At 38.5% G+C, this 22,867-nt stretch overlaps 1 protein-coding gene and 1 pseudogene across 4 annotated transcripts in view; one reads left to right on the forward strand and one right to left on the reverse strand.

Moving 5' to 3' along the window:
- The window catches only part of LOC101326510 (serine/arginine-rich splicing factor 11-like), a 92,361-nt pseudogene extending 84,204 nt beyond the window's left edge, over positions 1–8,157 (reverse strand).
- ZNF385D (zinc finger protein 385D) overlaps positions 1–22,867 on the forward strand; it is a 962,333-nt gene that overhangs the window by 336,556 nt on the left and 602,910 nt on the right. The window lies entirely within an intron of this gene.

Below are 22,867 nucleotides of genomic sequence, written 5' to 3' on the forward strand. Positions count from 1 at the left end.
GAAGAGCAGGGAATTGCTTTCCTACCATGGTAGTTCTCTGAGCATTCCAGATAGCAGACTTGGGGAAAAATGGCTGGTGGGTTGTCCATTTTAATGAAATGCCAATGAACTACCTTAAACGAGATTTTAGTCAAGCGACAATGTCCTTTGTATATGAACATATGTAGCAAAGGGCTGTCAAGGCATTGTGTTTTTAAGAGAATATCTCTATTGAGTATTCTAGTACAGAGAGAAAGACAGTGAGGAATAATAGTCCTGAAAACGTATGGTTAATGAAATTGCAGCAGAAGTGAGCAGTTTTAGAAAAGTTTATCTGGTCTGCAAAAATGCGTGTTGGTGCTTTGAATTGAAACCCTAAGTGAATATTTTCTTTTGACTCTTTCTTCTTAGTAGCCATTTGTTTATCCCACTTAGCAGATCCCCTGCTGCCTGCTCTACTGTCATTTTGGTTGGAACAGTTGTGCTGAGCTACTATCATCAGTTTTCCTCCTCGTTGAATCTGCCAGGGCTGACAATTATACTAAAAAGTGCTTGTTCAGTAATGTTCAGTCATTCAGATTACCTTCCTCATTATTTTTCTTCCCTGGAGGCAGTGGATATGAACAGTCCCCAGCTCTTCACCTGGGGCTTAGAGATAGAGAAATTTGTTTAGATCTCAGTTATAATTCTATCTTTGATTAATGGCAAAGAGATTTGAGTCTCATTTCTCAGGAGCAGCTGAGGTCCCAAGTAGCCACATATAGACAACCTAGATATGACTTCAATGTCTCCAGGCTTCACTGGCTTGAGGGAAAGTTCTGGAAACCAAAATACAGAGGGTAAAAAAAAAAAAAAAAGTAGAAACAGGATGTTCTGAATAATTTTTAAAAGTGATTACAGTACTTTATACATAAAATTATTTTTAAATATCACCTAACCTCAGCATTTGAAATGAGATGGTATTAGAAAAGTTGTTCATGAAGAGCTCATCTCTCTGAATCTCTAAATAACTTTCTGGCAACTGGAAATGAAGTGAAAATTGAAAGGGAGGTAGAAGCTTGTAGCTTTCTCTTCCCAACAAATACTGTGGAAGACGAAATTTGGTTTTGTGTTCTGGACTGAATCTCCTTCCCCATTTCTTAAAAACCCCTCCCCTTTAATTATCTCTTTTTTCTCTACTAGAAGTTTTCCGTGTGTGTGTGTGTGTGTGTGTGTGTGTGTGTGTGTGTGTGTGTGTGTGTATGTGCTATATTTAATTGCACAAAGCAGAGTCTTTACCTCTGCCCCCCACCATTTGGCATCATATATCTAATACCCTTTACAGTAAATCATGACAAGGAAGTTTCTGCATACAGCATCTGTTTCCATCATCAGAAGGACTAGTTCATTTCCTCTCTGACTTTCCTTCCTCACATTCAGCTGAAGTCCTCATCTTTTATATTTTTAAAGACTATTTTTTTAGAGCAGCTTTAGGTTCATAGCAAAATTGAGAAGAAATTACAGATTTCACATATACTTGCTGCTCCTGTGTATGCATTTGGGATATATAACCCAGAATGCTCTCTGCTTTGTCCCTTTTAAACTAAATGACAGTGGCTTCTGCTCTCTGAGTGGCAAAGATGTCAAGGAGATAACTGTGTGGTAGAGTCAGCCACAATGAGCTCCTCACTTTGAAGTTTTGTTCAGCTCTGGAACATTGCAAACTATAGCCTGTTAATAGGGTCCAGGAAATTGGAGAACTGCAACCTATCCTAGTTGTGAGAACTGGAATTTTAAATTAGTCTCTTGATTTGGTGATTGCAAAGCTCAGACCTCTTGCCTAATGTAGAGTAAAAAAAAAAAAAAAAAAAGAGGTTGAATAGTTAGTATTTGACTCAAGTCTGTGATCTTCCAAAGAATCAAACAAGCCATCTCAGACACAAGAGTTCATTTTGATTCTGAAGCTGTACAAATGTCTAGATGTTCTTTCTTAAATTGGAGCTTTACAGTAACTTCAGTTACTGAGCCAGTCTGAGCCCATATTAAGTATCCAACTCACACTGTTGATTCATATCGAGCTTCATGTCATCTGAAAAGCCCAAGACCTTTTTTTTTTTTTCCTTTTTTGCGGTACGCGGGCCTCTCACTGTTGTGGCCTCTCCCGTTGCGGAGCACAGGCTCCGGACGCGCAGGCTCCGCGGCCATGGCTCACGGGCCCAGCCGCTCCGCGGCATGTGGGATCTTCCTGGACCGGGGCACGAACCCGTGTCCCCTGCATCGGCAGGCGGACTCTCAACCCCTGCGCCACCAGGGAAGCCCCCAAGACCTTTTTAATATTAGTAAGACTGTAGTTAAGCTATGTCTTCCACATTCTGTATTTTTGAAATTGTTTTGAATTTTGTTGTTATTATCAGTTATCATGGTGTATTTGTCTAATCTAACCCTCACTCACTGTTCTGTTAATCACATCTTCCTGATTTTTCTTTAGTGTTATCACACTTCTCTAAGTTGTATTCATGTGTTTGTGAGGATTCATCCCCCTCTCTGAGCTGGGCATGGGATTCGTGTCAAGCCAATCAGATACCACAGTCCTCTGGCCACAGTCCAGTATTTCAGAGCCAATGATATATACAGTTCTGGGTCATTTGTAGAGATGTTTCAAAGAGAGTTTTTCTCTTCTGAACCTGAGAAGCAAAATAACAACCCGTGCAGTGACAGGAACCTTCTCAAGAGTAAACATAGAGGAAAGCAGAGGAGAAATCTACAGGAGATCTCATCTAATGACATCATTTGAGGCCCTTCTTTAATTTTTATTGAATGTTCACCTGTAGAATCTTCAGTTACCTGAGTCAGTAAATGCTCTTCTTCTCTGCTTAAGCCTGTTTGAGTTGCATCTCTGTCTTCAGCAAGCAAGAGAGTTGACTAATACAAACATAGCTCAATGCAGCAGTGATTGCCATTCAATGTCATTTGCCTTCTCTAGTTTTTCCAGCCCATCAACATTTTAGAAATCCTGATTGTATCCCAGCTTTGCATCGTCAGAAAGTTTAATGTCGGTCTTCTCTGTATTTCAACTTAGGTCGTTGACACAAATCTGGAACATCAAATGGCAAGTCTCCAGTGTCTAATTAAGACTTTATTCCCATAATTGTTTAACATGTCCCCAAAACATACCATATGAGACAACCTACCTTGTCTAAGGAGTAATCCACCCTACAAACTTGTCATCAGCACGATTTCTTTGTATCAGTATGTGATTTCTGAAATTTATTTTTCATCATTTTACAAAATCAACATAGCAAATCCCCATCACCCATCACAACCATAGGGTATGGAGTCAGACTGTTGAAATCCCAACACTACATCTGCAACCACTTGTTTGATCTCGGGCAAGTTATCTAGCCTCTCTGAGCTACAGTGACTTTACCCATAAAGTGAGGATAAGAATGAAATCTTCCTCAAAGGGTTGTAAGAATTAAATGCGAATAACATATATAAAGAATCCAGCCCTGTGTCAGTTAGTATTCCAGCACACAACAGATGACACATTCAAACTAGGGTGGTTGGTTCACAATGGTTTCATACGGAGACCATTTACTAAGGTGTGGGCAGCATGTGGAAGAATCATGAGGATGATGGTGGAGTTGATCACACCACAGGTTTAACAGCAAAAGGAAGGAACAGCTGCAGGAGCTCAGAAGCAGAGTCAGGTAAACACAGAAAAACCTAGGGAAGAGCAGTGACCATCAATGGGAACAGGGGACGGATACACAGCCAGCCTCAAGCAACCCCACATGGACGGAGCAGGAAACCAAATTCCAACCCCCTGCTCTTCCTTCGCTCTGATATCCCACCAGGGATCCCCGGTGGCTAAATCCAATTAAGAGCCAGAGGACAAGGAAACCAGTTGATGCGCCCAATGTAGATTAGTCTCCCAGTCACAGAACAGGGTGGAAAAGAATGGAGAGTCCTGGAGTAGCCAATGGAATACATCCATCAAAAGTTCAGTGCCTAAAACAGTACACTCATAAAAAATATGTCTTTTTTTTTTAACCAAAATCATTTAGTAACCTATTCAGTTTCCCTAACAATCTTGGAATATAATTATCGTAGATTTGCAGAAAATTTAACATAAAATGTCTCCTTTTTATGTTTTGTATTAGGTTGAACCACATGAAATTGTCATTTTGCAGCTCAAAAGTAGCATACTGCCTATACTTTCATGTGATTCAAAGTAATACACTAAAATTGAATATTCTCTAGTCTGATGGGACTAGATTTATGGTACACTTTGCATTAAAGGAGAATGATGGGAAATTTGGCTGGAATGGTAGACTGGAGACAGGTAGATAAGGACATTGGATGTCATGATCAGAAGTTCTAAACTTAGCATGTACTAGTTAAGAAGCTACTGGGGTTGTTAAAACTAGGGTGTGATGCTTTCAGGGTTAGAAAGGTAACATTTTCTAGGGCTAGCCTGCCATCTGCCTCTGACAATGAGCCTGCTTCTTACCTGTATCTTATATATTCTGTCTGTTGCTTGAATCATAGCCAAAGAGAAAGTTTGTATTGTTATTAATCATTTTAGAAGGCTCCATTCATGATTTACATCAGTCATATTGACGTCCTTAGAGGTTTTTAGCTACTTTTGGCAATAGCTTTCCCACTTTGGCTTCTTTCCATGTTCTGCGTAGGGATCTTTTATAGTCATTTTGTTAGTATGTCATTGTGAAACCCCAAAACCTCCCTAGACCGCTATATAAATTGCAAGGCATTGTTGAAATGAAAGGTAATTTGATTATAATTTGGAGTCTCCATCCTTAGGGTCATGCCTGATCATATATATTTTAACTTTCTTTGAGATGATAGACCCAATAATGATAATATCCATCACTGCAGTGTGCATTTAAGAAACATGCTTAACTATAGATTCTTGGGTGTATATTTCTTTTTTTTTGTTGTTTTCCGGTTTACAAATAGATTTATTCAAACGCTTGAGCAAAAATACCTCTTACGTTATTAAGTTTAGCGCAGTCAAAGGAAAACTTCTCAACTTACCTTGTTTATTAGTGGTGAAAGTACACCAAATAGAGAAATTAAAGTTAGGTCTTCCAGTTCACCCTCAGCATCAGGATAAACCCCAAGTAATCGTAGAAGAAACATAGATCAATATTGTTATAAATGTGGCACGTGGACATATATCCCAAAACAGCTAACAAAGAAGAAAAAGACAACAGAATTGAATACATGAAAGTTTAAACTTTCATATCGGCAAACTGTCATAAATGACCTGAAAATAGAATCCAAGCAAACTATTTACAATTTATATCAATATATCTGACAAAATTGAAATAAATATGTAAGACCCAAGTAGACAAATAGGTGAAGAAAACGATTTATAATTTACATAACTGACAAAAAATTGAAATAAATATATAAATAACTAAGATTGGGTGTATATTTCTTTGCTTAGCATGTAGGAATCTGTGGTGCGTATCATTTATTATCAAGATCTGAAGTTCTTGATGTCAGAATATTAACTATTTCTTTTCTGCCTACAACCAAAAGAATTAGAATTAAGCTCCCTAAATAAGGCTAGTTTCACCAAACTTTTGATTCATTAAGCTGTCGGGAATGTAAGTAAAGAATGTGTTTGGAACTCTGCTTTAGTAGAATAAAATTTACTTCAGTCTGTAGATTATGATGATAATGACACCAACAGCAACACTAATAACATTTGTCAATGTCAGTCCTGCTCCAGGCTCCATTCCAGCTGTTCTGCGTGTATTATCTCATTTAACTGCCTTGAAAAACTCTGTGAAACAGGTGCTACTATTATCCCCATTTTTTTTTTTTGCGGTACGCGGGCCTCTCACTGTTGTGGCTTCTCCCGTTGCGGAGCACAGGCTCCGGACGCGCAGGCTCAGCAGCCATGGCTCACGGGCCCAGCCGCTCCGCGGCATGTGGGATCTTCCCGGACCGGGGCACGAACCCGTGTCCCCTGCATCGGCAGGCGGACTCTCAACCACTGCGCCACCAGGGAAGCCCTATTATCCCCATTTTAATGATGAAGAAACTGAGGTAAAAAAAAAAACAAGTCAGAGGGCAGGCAGATAGTAAGTAGGACAGCCAGGATTCTAAGGAAGGCCATTTGATTCCAGGGATCGTGAAGTTAGCCAGTAATTTATAAAGTCTCCTTAGTAATTTAGGGAGCCTACCACTGACACATTTTGTCTCTCATGGATGTTTGTATTTAGTTGAGAGACATCTTCTTTCATGTGTATTAGTCATCCTGTTCTTGCAAATCCTAGTCCAGCACTTTGCTCTTGGTTAGTGCAATTCAATGAAATTGAATGAAATTCAGTTTTCTGTACCATACACCCTGATGTTTATAGCGTTCCTGCTTTTTCTTCTCTCTCTCTCATTCCAGTATTTCCCACTATTCCATTCTCCCTGGGTTTGTGAGTTTCTCACAATACTTTTGTCACTTGATGTAATTCTCTTGCTTTTCCTCTTAGATCACTTCATATATAGAAGACGTATTCCAATCATTACTCTTTTTGGACCCAAACTTGGTGACCTCTGTGTATCTCGGTTGGCAGCATGCTTTAAAATATTGTCTTTTGTGTCTTTTGGGGCTGTGTTGGGTCTTCATTGCTGCGCGGTGGGCTTTCTCTAGGTGCGGCGAGAGGGGGCTACTCTTCGTTGCCGTGCAAGGGCTTCTCATTGCGGTGGCTTCTCTTGTTGCAGAGCACGGGCTCTAGGTGTGCGGGCTTCAGTAGTTGTGGCATGTGGGCTCAGTAGTTGTGGCTCATGGGCTCCATAGTTGTGGCTCACGGGCTCTAGAGCGCAGGCTTAGTTGTTGTGGCGCACGCACTTAGCTGCTCCGCGGCATGTGGGATCTTCCCGGACCGGGGCTCAAACCCATGTCCCCTGCATTGGCAGGCGGATTCTTAACCACTGCACCACCAGGGAAGTCCCTAAAATATAGTCATTTGGTTGATTAACCATGCTCTGCTGTGGGGAAAAGTGAGTATTATCTGTATTCTTCCCTGTCGTTTACTCCTGAGAACAATTGAGCAGTCTCTCCTCCATGAATCTGCTCCCTTTTACCTATGGTCTTCAGTTGATTTAGTTCCTACAGTTTATCTGAATCCTTTTCTCTAACCCCCGAACATCATTGAGTTTCGCATATGTTGTTTAAATGCTCTTGGTGGAGGCGAGGCTCCTGCCAGAAGGTCCTTGTCCTCCTGGTAAGCGCCCTACCACTTACTGGCACCATATCTTTTTAATCCTAGTTGTCAAAGCCTCGGAAAACGAATACATTTTACTTTGGCTCGTTACTTTCCATTTCTGCTTTTTCCCTTTTAGCTCTGCCTTTTCGCTTGGACTGTTCGTGCTCACTGTACCTAATCATTCATCACTGAGCCACCAGGACACTGCATGTCATTACTGCCTGGGACACCTGACAGGATCCTTAGTGCTCCTGGATGCCAAGATTCTCTTCATTTTTCTGCAGAGTGGTCATAATTTTGTAGCCTACAGTCTGCCTCTTAGAATGAACCACAACCACTTGTTTCTTCCAGAAACTCCCCTTGAAAATAGCCCTGGCGCATTGCTTCTTTTATAAAAGTCTCCTCGATAAGGCGGGAGTTTGGAGGAATGTTTCCTTTAGGCTGATCTGGTCACGTCTTTCTCCTGTCTTTCTGCGGTATTTTCCCTCTGAGCACAGCTTATCAATGATGATTACTTTAGCAACTACTCACGGCTTAGCTCACAGTATTTCAAAACAAAGGCAACACTTTTAAAACTCGTTTTAAAATGTCGTTTTCAAGAAACCACTATTTTGGTGCATACGCGGTCATGCTCTGGGTTTCCGTGATAAGTTATCGCGTTTTCTCTTTAGTCAAAGGGTATTATGCTTGGATTTAGTGCAGCGTTTTGCTTAACATTCAAAAGATCTTTGAAAGAAAGAAGTAGGGGAGATTTTGCTATATCAGCAAAGGGAACAAGGCTGAACAGCTCTGTATCTCACGAGAATTTAAATGGCATTACCTGGCCCTGTGAAGACAGGGTGGGAAAGTTTTGTCGGTCTTCTAATATTTCTTCGCACTCTACTAGTTGTTCTGAACCCGATTGCTTTTTAATGGAGATCCGACTAAGCGATATAAGGGATTTAACACTCTTCACCCGGAACATTTTCTATTCACTATACGGTTCACTGAGACCCAGATGCAAGCTAACATTAAATTACTCAGTGTTCAGTGATTTTCTTGCACAGACGGTTGTATATAAATCTGCAGTGTTGACTTTATGTGCAAATCTTTTGGGTAACCTAAAAACAATGTAAAATGGTTAAGTGGTACTATTTTTAAAATTTGCCCATAAAACATATGTTTAAAAGTATTTGACATCTAAATCTTGAAATACTCTCACACCAAAGGATAAATTCGACACATCACTGCACTGATTTCAGATATTTTTATTCAATTATCATATGCATTACTTTTGCCGAGAATATCAAGGAAACTAAAATGTGCAATCTTTCATTGCCCTGATTATTGCTTTTACCATACTTAATGTTACTTTTTAAAATATTTATTGATGTATTTTTGAATTAAAATATTTGTGATGATTACAGTATTCTTAAAAATAACATGCCAGTAAGAAAGCTGGTGTGAATTAGCATTGCATGATACTACTTATGAGATCATTTGATAGCTCTAACATCTATTTATATATTTTTATTGCACAATGTGTTAAATCTGTGATACATATTTTTACAGTTTACTATATTCAAGTTGACTTCTTTCTCCCTCATTTTAAATGTCTTTCTGTCAATAAATTTTAACCATGTAAATTCCCTCTTTTGAGATTCAATTCATGATAATTAGGATAGGACTTTAATTTAATGTATTATCCTGGTAAGATGACCAACCATTTGGTTTGCCCAGGACTGTTAGGTTCTCTGGGAGCAGGACTTTCGGTTTTAAAACTGGGACTACCTGCCCCAGGAAAATCACTTTTGTTTGCTTGGGCTCAGGGATTTCCCAGGATGCAGCATTTTGTGTTAAAATGACGAACGTTCTCGGTGAACCAAGATGACTGGCCACCTTACATCCTGATTATTACTCTAGTTTTAGCTAGAGCATTTTTAATCGTGGTTCTTGGTACCGAAGTAAATATTAAAGGTAATCTGGTGTAACCTAATACAAACTGCTCAAATAAGTTTTTACTGGAAATTGTTTTTTATATTTTTAATTTCTTCTTGATCACAAATTGTTCAAGGAAGTTATTCCTGGTATAATCACTTTGCTTTCCATGATGATAGCCATGGAGTTATTTCAGTTAGCCTTTGGGTCTCAGGATGTGTTCCTCCCAGTGGAGTGATGCTCTGAACTTTGACAGATAACATCTCCTTCCGCTATGTCCTTAGAACTTCTGGGAAACTTGAGGTCTTTCCTTCCAGGATTTTGTGCTTCCCTGTGTCTTCAACATGTCACATTGTTCCTCTTCCACTCTGGGACCTCACCCCATGCAATTGCAATGTTTGGATAAGAACTCAATCTCTGAATTTCAGCTCAGTCTTCGCTGCTTGGTGTGGTGGCTGAGAGCAAGGATTTCAGAACTGGGTGGTGTAGCTCAAATGTTGCTCCACTCTTTGCCAGCCATGGAACCTTGGTCAACTTACCTCACCTCTCTGTGCCTCTGTGTTACCGAACGCACGTTCGTGTGCCCGGCACACAGTGAGGCCAAGCAAACCTAAACATCGGAGTTTGGAGCAGAGAAGGGTTTATTTCAGGGCCATGCAAGGAGATGGGTGGCCTATGCCCCCAAAACCCTGAACAACTCGAAGGGTTTCAGCAAAGTATTTTTAAAGGCAAGGTGAGGGAGGGGCATGGTTAGCTGTTGCAAACTTCTTGGTGTGGGAATCCTTTGTTCTTGCCGCTGTCCACATAGGTCAGGTTGCAATGTTCCTGTAGACCTCCAATAAGGCAAATATTATTATCTGTTCTGAAACTTTTTTTCTCTATATGAAAGGAAACATACCTTAAAAGGTCAGAGCTTTGAGAATGGGCTATCCTGTCTATATCAGGCTCTAGGCAACATTCTTTTACAAAAGGTGCAGAGCCAGCATGACTAAGCACAGGCAACAGGGCACAAAGGTTAAAGTAAAAGAAACAGATCTAAGATGGAGTCAGATTTCTTCTTCCCTATTATATCTGTACTCTCAGCTGCTTAATTAGGGCAGTAATAGGATCTCTACTTCTTTGGGGATACTGTGATGATTCAAATTAATGCATCTAAAGCACTTAAATCAATCCACAACGTATAGTAAGTATTTGGTAAACACTGATATTATTCATCTTGATTTCTTTTATCTGACAGTTGTAGTAAGTTACCACCTGCCTGAGTGCCCTTACCCTCACCCCCTGATTTTACTGAATCGGTTAATTTGTAAGTTAATTTGGTAGATCATTGTTAAAACCTAAGCATCTAGAACTAAGAAAATCACCTCTTTAATTAATTCTGAACAGTGCTGGACCTTACCTATACTGAGTCCTTTAATGAACCCAGCATCGCTGTCCCCAGCCAGCCAGTTCACTCTCTGCTAACTGCAAGGTACCCTTCGAAGTTCTCACTTACAGCCTTCGTCTATAATAAATCATTCCTTTCAGCAATATGAGATTCCTATGACTCGACCTGCAGTATATTGGAATCCATGAGAGAATAAAGTACTTTCGACTGAAATTCACTGAATCCTCATTTTGATATAAAATGCATTTCTTAACTTTCAAGCCATATTTGAATGTCTGTTTGTTTTAATCAACTTCTCTTCATTTGCCTTTGGCCTGAATCAGCTTTGTAATTTATCTGAACATGCAAAGGGAAGAAACATTGTCCAGATGACTCCATTTTATTCTCAGTGAAGAAGGATTTTGATGTAAAACTTTAATTTGAAAGGAGAAATCAGATGGCATCTCTCAGTGGGATCCTTTTAAGAAATGTCCTATGCCGCTGGGTTTTGAGAAAGTGAGAGAGTGGCATGGACATATATACGCTACCAAACGTAAAACAGATAGCTAGTGGGAAGCAGCCGCATAGCACAGGGAGATCAGCTAGGCGGTTTGTGACCACCTAGAGGGGTGGGATAGGGAGGGTGGGAGCGAGGGAGACGCAAGAGGGAGGAGATATGGGAACATATGTATATGTATAACTGATTCACTTTGTTATAAAGCAGAAACTAACACACCGTTGTAAAGCAATTATACTCCAGTAAAGATGTTAAAAAAATGTTAATAGAAAAGCGATATGTGCATGATAATAACATTATGAGGATGTTCCCACCAGTCCTGGTCTTTGAGTTTAAAGCATGTGGTCTCTAAGTTGACTGAGCTACTTGGTGGCACTAAGCGTAAATGAGTTGAGGTGTTTCCTGACCAGGCTCAGCTGCCACTGCTTCCTCCTGTTCTCACGTTTGTCTTATCCCTCACAATCTCTTTCTGCTACTTCTCTACCATTTAACCAGGTTAATTGAAAGTTTCATGATAGCATGCCCTAGACAAAGCATGGGTAGGGAGGATAAAAACAAGAAAAGCCTCAGTGAGGGGGGAAATGTTTGTAAAGAGCAGGCTGAAATACATGCTACCTTTGAGGTACAGAGAACTGTGTACTTTGATTTTCTCTTTATTTCCCTCCTCCAGACTTCCCATTTTTATCTTCAGTTCTTTGCCTCTTCCCTGACCTGTACAGTGTGATCCATTGCTGCCTTCCATGTGAAACAAACAAACAAACCACAGTGGACTTTTGAGCCTTAAAAAACATTCACTTTCTTTTCCTGATAACTATTTTGCATATGTTATTTGAGAGAATAGACGCTATTTCTAAATAGTATTTTTTAAAAAATTTTAAATGTTTTCCTTGAATTTTTTCTTTTCCAATTTGTTTTCTATTCCTTTTTCATTCTTAAAAAATAATCCACTACATAATATTGAGTTTTCTTAGGACTTATTATTTTCTTTCTAGAACCATAGATTTCTGATAAGATCCAGGGTATGCTGTCATAGTGTCCAGGCTGTTTACTTGCTCACCTTAGGAAGTTTTGATGTGTCATTTCTTTTTTATTGATTTTTGGGGGGTTGTGTTTGTTTTAGGTACAAAGAGCTGAGCTAATATCATAGAGTGATGTGTTATTTCTTGTTCATATTAGTTTTCTCTGAAGTTCTGAGAAGCTGAGAGTAGAAAGGTCACAGAGTAACCCCAAGTTGAGAAAATTAGAATTCGGGGAGGGGCTATTTAATAAAATCAATACTGAAGTTAGTAAATCAATATGGAAATGGGAGTGCAAGATTAGCAATTCAATAATTAATGTGTGCAACGCTTGTGAGTTAAAAATAACGTTAATAATAATAGCTAACATTCTTTAGAGGATTAATCATGTGCTAGTCTTTGTACTTTATATGGGTTATCTTATTTAGATATTATAATAACCCTCTGAGTGTTACAGTTCTAGGTACCTTATTTATAGATGAGAAACCTGAAGTACAGAGAATTTAAGTTGCCTTAATTGCAGAGCTAGTCAGTGACTAAAACCTTATTCACCCTCAGTTAGTTCTGTGTGCCAATCTGGTGCTGTTAACCAAACATAGAGTCCTTATTCTATACCTCTCTCTGCCTATCCATGTCACAGATAGGGAAACTGAGGCTCAATGAGATTTCATGCATTTTGTCATGTCACAGAACAAATTAGAGCCAGGTTCCCAGACTTGCCTGTGCATTAGAACGAGCTAAGCGTTCTTTTAAGTATTCCAAGTCCAATCCACACCCTAGACCAGTTAAATCACAATTTCAGGGAGAAGGACACAGGTATTAGTAATTTCTGGGGATGGGATTCCAATTTGCCTACAAGTATGGGAAATATTGAGTTACAGGAAATGCTTGAAAAGAGCCAAACGGTACTCATTCCTAAGCCATTTTCATTATATTAGGCACCATCTTTGTTGTGGATTCCCAAAAGAATCTTTCTGCTTCAACTCTTCTTAAGTACTTAATTATGGACCCGGCATTGAAGTGAGAACTCTACTTGGCTTAACTCACTCAGGGCTCCCATAAAGTACATGAGAAAACTGAAGTTGAGAGAATTAAAGCAACATGTTTAAAGGCACAGACCTAGTTAGTGGTGGAGCCAGGATTCAAAATGCTTGACTCAGAACCCAAGGCGCTGGAATCTGGGAATAATATCGATTGCTTCTATTTTAAAGTCACTTTTCTTTGTTTCCATCCTCGAATACCTGGGAGCCTGCCTGTGCTGTGGGTTTCTGACATTTCTCTTTGCTGACCCTGCCTTCTCCTGAGGCTTTGAGGTTTAGAGCATCTGCATTTAGCCTAAGTCTGGTTGCTCCCATGTCAAGAGTCTTAATCGTGCTAACTGCTGTGTTTAGAGCCTTATCTATATTTAGTTTCCAGCTGTTCTTGCTGATGAATCTGCTGGAGCACAGAAACTGTCTCTGTCTTGAGTTCCCCGTGGGGTTCAACTTAAAAAAAGAAAAAGAACTTCCACCATCATCCTTGAAATCTATGCATCCAGCATTGCCCCTCCTGCCGGGGTCTCCTTTCAGGGGAGCCCTCGCTGGCTGTCCTCGTTTGTGGTGTTCTTAATTCCCAGTCATAGCTCTGTAACTCTACACCACTTTAAGAATTCCTTCTCCTATATTGTGTGACAAATCATGGAATAGTTACATAGAATCCAGACTTTCGTAAGCACCCGTGAATGAAGATTCTTAAAGAAGAGTGCAAATTAAATATTTGTATTGCATTTTTGAAATTTTATACATTCTGTTTGAAAATCAACAGAGTTGCTAATTTTAACTTAATTAGTGAAACAGTTATAAAATACTTATGCAGTCATTTAATTACAAATGTTATTTCCTTTTGTTCATTTTCTATCACAGCACTTAAGACATTGAAAATTCATAAAAACACATTGGGGGGGGACACACAATTTTCGAGGGCAGGAGCCCGCTATGTCCCCCTTTGTCTGGCAAAGCAATAAAGCTATTCATTTCTACTTCACCCCCAAAAAAGAAGAAAAAAACACATTGAATCAATGAGTGAATTAGGTTTACTGAATCTCGAAGTAGTAGAGAGAGAAGCAAAGCCTGCTTCCTGGGCTTGTGACTTGTACAGTCACGTGGAACTCCCTGCTCAGAAGGCAGCTTAATGCCCTGCTTTCTATCTTGAAATTCTTAATAATTTGTAAAACGGGCCTCCCATTTGCATTTTTCACCGGTTGCTACAGATCATGTATAGGAGCGTAGGTTCATGTAGCTAGTCCTGAATGGAGGGCATATACTGAAGCATAAACTTAGTTTCCAAAGTAGTTAAACAGAACCGTAGGGGTACATACACTCCTGTGTGAACATACTGGTCACACACCCCTAAGAACTCTTTTGGTTATTGTAATGAGTGTAGAAATTAATACATAAATAAAAGGATTTCCTTTAGAATTAGGCTGAATGATCACATTTTGTATATCCGTACCCACATTTCTCGTGTATATAGTGGTGATTAATAAAACACACGTTCATTTAGTATCTTTACTGAATTCATAAACGCTAGAAGTTTAGCCATTACTACAGTGAGGGGGGTCAGACATCTGTTTTGACATTCAAGTTGTCCTGGACATAACTGATGCCCTCTCCTGAACCTATCTGAATGAATTAAAATGAACTTTCCCACCTCTGCCCATAGAGATAAAAATATGTGAAAAATGTAACAGTAATTTAAAAAGTATATGTATTTGAGCTTAAATAAATTCTTATTCCAGAAACAAAGTACAAATGCCTTGCTCTGGAGAATTTCAGATCAGATACTGGTCCTATGTCCTAGGGCCTCCGTTTATTACCCTTCCCGTGGATAGCAGATGATAGACTGGAATAGAGGCTTCTGCGTGAAGCCGGGACCCTACAGGGGTAGCTCCTCCAAAAAAAGGAATTTAAATAACTCTACCCATGAAACTGGGAGTGGCAAGGAGGTTCTCTGTCTATCCGGGCTGTAAGTGTATATGTGGGTAGAGAAGGGGGCTGAGGAAACTACACTTCCAGACCTGGGCTCTGTAGGTAGAGTCCTAATTTACACATCCTGTGTATTATGAATGTAATTTCAAAAATGAACATTTAAACTCCACCAAATTCTGTGAAAAAGCTGATCACTCTGTAAAAGCAAAGGTCAAATATCTCCATAGGGACACGCCCACAACCCAAGGCACACAGGATACTAATGCAATCCAGACGAAGGATAAGACATGATGGACATGTGAAGAGACCACAAGGAGGGAAAGAAAGCAAACACAAGGAAGAGGAGGATTACACTTGAAAACTGGATAAAAGGGAATCCTCTCAAAGAAACTCTAAAGAATAATTTCTAAAATTATCAGAGTGATAGAGAAGAACTAGTGGGTGTCACCGAAGAGGAAATGACAATCACTTAGAGAATTAGAAACTAATCAGATATAATTACAAATGAAAAATATAGTAGAGATATTTAAATCTCAGTAGGTACATTAATAGGCAGATTTGATCATTTTGAAGGAGGAACTCTTTGTGTGTTGGGAGTTACTCATGAGAAAATTACCAGAAAAACTATAAAAACAAGACAGTTGTAAAAAGGAAGTTAACAGAAATGGAGTTTAGAGTGATAAGACACAATCTATGTGGTGATAGACTATCCAGAGTAAATAGAGAGAATTAAAAATAGACAATAAAGAAAAAAGAAACTAACCAATGATTTCCCACAATTGTTTAAAGAAAGGCATATATCCTTAACAGACAATAATTACGCATAGTTCTAAATAGGGTGATTGATAGTGCAAAATATCTTAAAAGTAAAATCAAAGTGAAGAGCACATTTTAAAAGAAACCAGAAGAAAAAGACAGTTTACCTACAAAAAAATTAATTTTCAATTAAATTAATATTAATTAATATTCAATTAAATTAATATTAGTTGAATTAATATTTCATTATGAAATATTATCTTCAGAGTACTAATGGGAAATAAATATTGTAAAATTCTAAACCCAGCTTAATATCTTTTAATAGGAAATTTGAAATGAACACAAGATAAAATCTGAATTTTCCATTCCTAGAACTCTACTGAAACAAATATCAAAGTTGTGGTTCGGAACTACGACTTACCAGAAATAAAGTGAATAATTGAATCTGTAACAAACAAGTTAGATGCAAGGAGAAATTCAGTTCAAATATATAGGTGAACATATTAATAAATCCAAATATAGATGGTTAAACAATAGAAATATTTTAATTTGGGTAGAACAAGGCATGCTAAAATACTAGAAAGCCATAAAAGTGAAAATGGGAGGAGAAATGTTATAACTTTAGACTTTGTTGCCAAGAGTGCAACTTAACAATGAAATGTAACTACTAAAAGTACTTAAAAAGTAGTGGATTCACTTACTGCAAATGAGTATGGAGGGAAAAGTTGAATAAATTAAAATCTATATCACAAAGGGGGAAAAGGGAAAGAAGCAATGATAACACAAAAAACAGTAGAGATAACCCTAAATCAATCAAAGTAAATATAAACATATTAATTTTCTAGTTATAATGCAGAAATTATTGACAAAATTAGAAGCAAAAAATAATAGAACTTTGATTTCCTTACAAGGGATATAGTGAAAGTATAACAACACAGAAGAGTTGAAACAAAGCTGGAAAGAGATCTGCTAACCAAAAGACCACTGTATAGCAATACTAATATAAGACAAAATGGACTTTCACAAAAGTGTTACCCAAAATGAAGAGTTCCTTTGTTCTAAAAAAAAAAAAAAGGAATGATTCTCTATGTCTTCATGTAATCCCAAACTGATGTACACTTTACACAGCCTAAACTATATATACAGCAAAAATTTACAGAAGAAAAATGAGCTTCAATTTTATCTGGAAAGTTATTTCTTAAGACAATAATACCTGTAAAATATATAACAGAATAGTAACCTGTATTAAATCTGAGTGGCAGGTACACTGGATCTTTTATATTGCTCTTTGGACTTTAAAAGTTTGAAATATTTTCTAATAACATTTAAAAAGCTCAGTGGCTTTTGCATGTTAAAAGTTAGGAAACTATTGTTCCAATTAAAGTCATTTGAGCTAAGGCAGAGTTGTGTGTGTGTGTGTGTGTGTGTGTGTGTGTGTGTGTGTGTACGTAACTATATGCATATATGTATAAATTTATGAATTCAATAAACATTTATTAAATGCCTACTGTTTTTCAGCCATGAAGGCAGGTTAGAAGTTTGGCATGTAAAAATGAATGTCAGGAGGATGGGCTAGGTTATGCTGCAAAAACAACCTTAAAATCTCCAGCTTTTTCACACAAAAGGTTATTTTGAACTTACGCAAAGCCCACTGCAGGGTCACATGGCTCTCACCCTGATATGGGTGGAAAAAGCCTCTACAAAAGCCTCTACAAAAAAGCCTCTAAAAACCTTTTGGTCTTTACAGAAGGGAAAATGGGAAGATGAAAAATCACAGGTTCTTACACATTCTCACCCCTGAATGTTCTCGGTCATCCTTGGCTTCCATTGATGAAAGAAATTCAGATGGCCCTGTCTGAGTTCAAATAGGCAGTGAAGTGGCAGGAAGGAAAAAAGAACTAGAAAGGTCAGTTTAGCTTAGTTTGCAAGAACGCAGTTCTCCTGCCATCTTGGAACTAGCAGTTAAGTATAGTGTCTAGATCGATTTCTTAATCTCATCACCGTTGACCTTTTTGACTGGATAATTCTTTGTTGTGTGGGGCAGTCTTCTGCATTGCAGAATGTTTAGAGGCATCCCCGACCTCTACTCATTAAACGCCAATGGCATCTCCCAGTTATCACAAACCCAAATATCTCCAAACATTGCCCTGTTCCCTGGGTGGGGGTTCAGGGGGATTGTTCCCGGCTGAGAAACACTGTTCTAAAAGAGATAGAAGAACTATTTTAGAGAGTAGGTAGCGAATCTATGAGATCTCATAGTAAGAAGTACCACGTGCTGAAACTTCAAATAAGTTTATCTCCAAATTTATGTTGATTCCCCCATGACCTTTACAAAGCCCTTCTTAACGATATGAGAAACTCTCCCTTGTCTTTTTGGCTTGCCCCCAAAAGGGTGGCAATCATATGCTCCTGTAGAATGGCCATTGTTTCCCATGTCAGTGGAAAAGATCCATTTTTGACAGGTATGTGGGCACGTCAATCAAGGTGCCAGCCAGAAAAATGCAGGCTTGGGATGTTTCCTAGAACCCTGGCAAAGGTTCAAACATCAAAACACAAGAGTGATTTCAAGCAGGTCTTCATAGGGAAGCCAGGAGCTAGAGATCAATTTCCAGAGGTAATGCTGAAGGAATATACGGGGACGGTGAAAACAGGAGAAAGACCAAGAACCAGGAGGCAGATGTTTTCTGCAGTTAAGCACTTGTCTCCAGAAACACACAAGAAGTGTGGATGTTCACTCCTGTTCACTCCTGGATGAGTGTTCACAGCTCAGATTTCCAGGCTGAGAGATGTAAGTACGAGGGTGCCTGCCTGGATGAATGGACAGGAATGGTACCAAGAGTCACCAAAAACAAAGTTGATAAACCAAAGGATTAGAAATGAATTCCAGTGAGCAGTGGGGCTATCTAAGAGGGTGGAGACAAAGTTCTCCAGCATGACAGCTACAGAAAGAGAAAGGAAATAATCAGGCGGAAGTTGAGACAAGCCTGGATATTTTCTTTTAAGTTGCCTTAGGTGTCAGTTTCATGAAAGAGTTTGTATCTTTGCACGATGCCTTATGGAGCATAGGGGAATAAAAAATATATAGTGCAATCTATGTGTTTGCAATCTATTTAGCTATTACCAATATTTATATGCTAATCTGTGGTATAATAAATTGATGAAATGGTCCTATAAAGTGGATCCACTGGCACGTTGTGTAATGCTTGACACTAAAGCTATTTGCTTTGAATTAAATCCTGTAATTGGCAGGGAAGTAATTCTTTAGCATCTTTCTCTATAAATTATTTGCTTAGGTAAATAGCAGATAGACCCATCCTATGGCCACAGGTATGTTTAATGTTTAAAAAAGGAGTGATATATGCTTATTATAAACAATTCAAACAATAAAGACATATATAAAAACTGAGAATTCTCTCTTCTTCTGCCTCTAATTTAGTCCCGGAACCTTTGTAAGAGCCACTTTAAACTGTAAACACTTTTCAGATTATTTTGCAGTCTTGTAGTTTTCTTTTTACTTTGTGTAAAGTCTGTTTCCAAAGAGTTACTTTTGTCAACCATTTATTAATTTCTATTTTTATTGCACTCTGCATTTCTGTTTTGTGAATATTTACATCGAAATTCCATTATTAACCAATATATTACGTTAATCACTATTCTTAGCAGCTTCGTCTACTCATTATTATTTCTTGTATACCTGCCTTCATTTTTCCCTTCAATTTATTTTCCATTTGCATACACCTATCATATTTCTTTTGGATAATAATTTTTCTGAGTATTCATATATATATATATATTTTTTTCTATTTTGAATATTTTGGAGGGTGGATGTACATTTCAGGTTCAAAACACTCTTAGCACATTTTACATATTGCTATACTGGTCATTTAGATTTTGTTTTGGTTTTGTTTTGTTAGCATTTCTTGTTACAAGTGAGTTTGGTTCATATTAATTCCTAGGTATTCTCTTCCTTCTCTCTGGCAGCTTGTAGGATTGTTTTGTTTATCCTTGGAGATTGCACTGTCCAGGAGTGAGGGATGTGAGGATGCATTGGTACCTTTGTATTCTGTGTTCCGGAAGAAACTCTTTCCTTCCTTTAAACTTCTAGTGCACTGAGTTAATCTGTTGCCAATGGTAATTCTATATTTCTATGGAGTTTTCTTTTCTTTCTTTCTCCCCCCTCATCCCTCATTTTAAATTTCAGCAGCCATGCTTTTCATATCTGAGAAAGGTAAATTGGGTTTTGGTTTTTAAATAACAGACCTGTTTTTAGAGCTGTAATAGCATCTTGAAACCCTTTGAAGATACAATTATACATTTAGTTTTCTCCAAGATTTCTTCTCATTCCTGATTTAGCCCTGTTTCTCAGGGTTACTCCTTGTTTTTGTAGTCTTTCCTGCCAATTATTTTCCTCCAGCAGTTGATGATTTGGGCAGTTTGCTTAGATATGTAAATAAGCGTTGTGATTGACCAAAGCTATTGATGGAGGGTTTTAACTCAGTTAAAAGAAAATCTGTGTGGTTAATTAGAGGATACTGCTGGGAACCTGAGTCCCGTTGTCTTATGTTTCTGTGACTGTGGAACTCTTGTGTTCTAAGAACGGAGTCTCCTCTGCCAGCCTGGGGTCCAGATGCTCCTTGGGGTCTGACCCAGCTTCATCCTCCAGCCCCATCATCCACTTTGGGTCTCCTAAGGGACTGCCCACTTTATTTAGCAAGATGTACTTAAAACTTTGGCCTGGCTGGATCTTCTCAGCTAATCAGCTCCTTTAATTGTTTTCTACCTGTCAACACACAGGTTGATTTTGCTTCCAACCCTGCTACCTGAGCTATTGGAGCTATGTCAAAGCTCTACTGGGAAAATTCACTTTTTTGAGTTATTTTTGGGAGGCCCCAACACAAATAGCCAACACATTAAAGGATTCCCACATCAACAATAAATGCAAATATTTTAACAGTACAAAACAATTACAATATTAATTAAAAAATTATTTGGCTTAAAGTAACTAACTTAATACTGTTGTCTCTGGTGTCTCAGTAATCGTCATACTTGGGAATTCTTGCAAGGTAAGAATATGTAACTTCATTAACAAATGTAGAAGAATTTTTATATACGCTGTGTATAACAAGACAGTTATTAAAATTTTAAGTTCAAAGACATTTAAGCAAGTATGTTTTTTTTCATTTACGTTTTGTTCTTTTTGTATTTTGAAGCCAATATATGTTTTCAAAAGTCAAACAAATTTGTGCGTCTTAAGCACTAATCCTCTTTTTAACCTGTGTGGATTGCACATTTCTTCTGGGTTTTACCTTCTGTTTGCGCTTACCTACTTTAAATCTTCCATAAATTCCTCAAAGTTGTGTTCTGCTAATGGTCTTCCTCTACCTTCCATGGCTAATATTGGTTTATTTTTAATTTTCTATATTTTTTCTATTATTCTAATGGGATTTGGGGAGATAGAAAAAACCTAAATACCATTGTTGAGTCAACAATCTATGACTAGGAGCCGGTAATCCCTTTTGATTAAGAAACTCTCGATTTTCTATATACATTTTAAATGAATATAATCTATTGCCAGTACTTAAACGTAGACAGACGCTGATTCCACTTCCTAATGATTCTATGTCTAGCAGCTCATGGAGAATGTTCTTAACCCTATACTGTTAACGCGGTGGGTGGACACCCCTGGGGGAGTCAAAATGTATCCAAAGACCAGAATAAGTTGTTGTACTTCCTTGCTGAGTGACAATGAAAGTGATGCCAGCTCTGGAAATTGTCCCCCAGACTACTGTGTCACATCAGTATTCCTATCTTATGGTAATTATTTTAAATACTGTTCGGATATGAGTCTGGTCTCCTCATTGGACTACAATCTAGGGGTCATAATTTATTCACCTTTATAAGTCCCATTTACGGGACACTTTCTAGAGCCACATGCATTTCCTGGTGAAGAAGAGGGAGAGAGAATAAGAGAATACAGGAGGGGGCAAGGAGGGAGGGGTGAGGGAGGGAGAGGGAGGGAGATTTTTATAAGCAATGTTTTATAACTACGAATGCATGTTTGTGTAGTTTATTAACTACTTTGGTGTTTGGTATGAAGACACATTTGTAGAATATATTTAGTGTGTCATCGCCTTAGGATTCACCAAATCTTTGATCATTGCTAATGGAACTAATACTTTGGATAAAGTTCAGAAAGTGCTATGCATTTCAAGCTTAGCTTGTGACTGTAAGGACTTTAGGACAATAACCCTTAAGATGTCAAGGAGGAGGTGGGTCTTATACCCTTTCAAGAACCTAGTGTTGAAAAAAGGTGCTTCTTCTCCCCAGAAAAAAAAACAAATGGTGCTAATAATTTCGGAAGGGTAATAGGGTGTCTGGATCTCAAGTTAAGAGTCCTTGTTGCAGAAAATTAATATCAATACAATTCCCTGTTTGATAATATCATGTACACGTACTGATTATTTTATGTGTATCTTGAACTACAATATTTGAAAGAAATAAAAGAAGAAAGGAAGAGAGGGAGGAAGAAGAAAGCTGCTACTTTTTCGAGTCCTTTTTGAAATGTTTTGTTTGTGCTACAAAATACAAGGTGTTTTGTCGTAGCATAATCACAGTCTTGAAGACTTGAATTTCAGCTCTGTAACTTAGCAAAGGTGCGATCTTAAGTAAATTACTGTGTCACTGTATGTCTCAGTAACTCCCTCCTTAAAATACAATCATAATCATTTTCCACCTTCTACAAAGGATTGTTATAAGTATTAAATGATTGTTTTCTATTTTTATTTTTTATTATTATTTATTTTATTTACTTATTTTTGGCTGCGTTGGGTCTTCGTTGCCGTGCGCGGGCTTTCTCTAGTTGCAGCGAGCGGGGGCTACTGTTCTTTGTGATGCGCGGGCTTCTCACTGCAGTGGCTTCTCGTTGCAGAGCACGGGCTCCAGGCGCCTGGGCTTCAGGAGTTGTGGCTTGCAGCCTCAGTAGTTGTGGCTCGCAGGCTCTGGAGCGCGGGCTCAGTAGTTATGGCTCACGGGCTTAGTTGCTCTGCGGCATGTGGGATCTTCCCGGACCAGGGCTCAAACCTGTGTCACCTGCATTGGCAGGCAGATTCTTGACCACTGTGCCACCAGGGAAGCCC

This window comes from Tursiops truncatus, chromosome 4, assembly GCF_011762595.2.
Source record: "Tursiops truncatus isolate mTurTru1 chromosome 4, mTurTru1.mat.Y, whole genome shotgun sequence".
Taxonomy (NCBI): Eukaryota; Metazoa; Chordata; class Mammalia; order Artiodactyla; family Delphinidae; genus Tursiops; species Tursiops truncatus.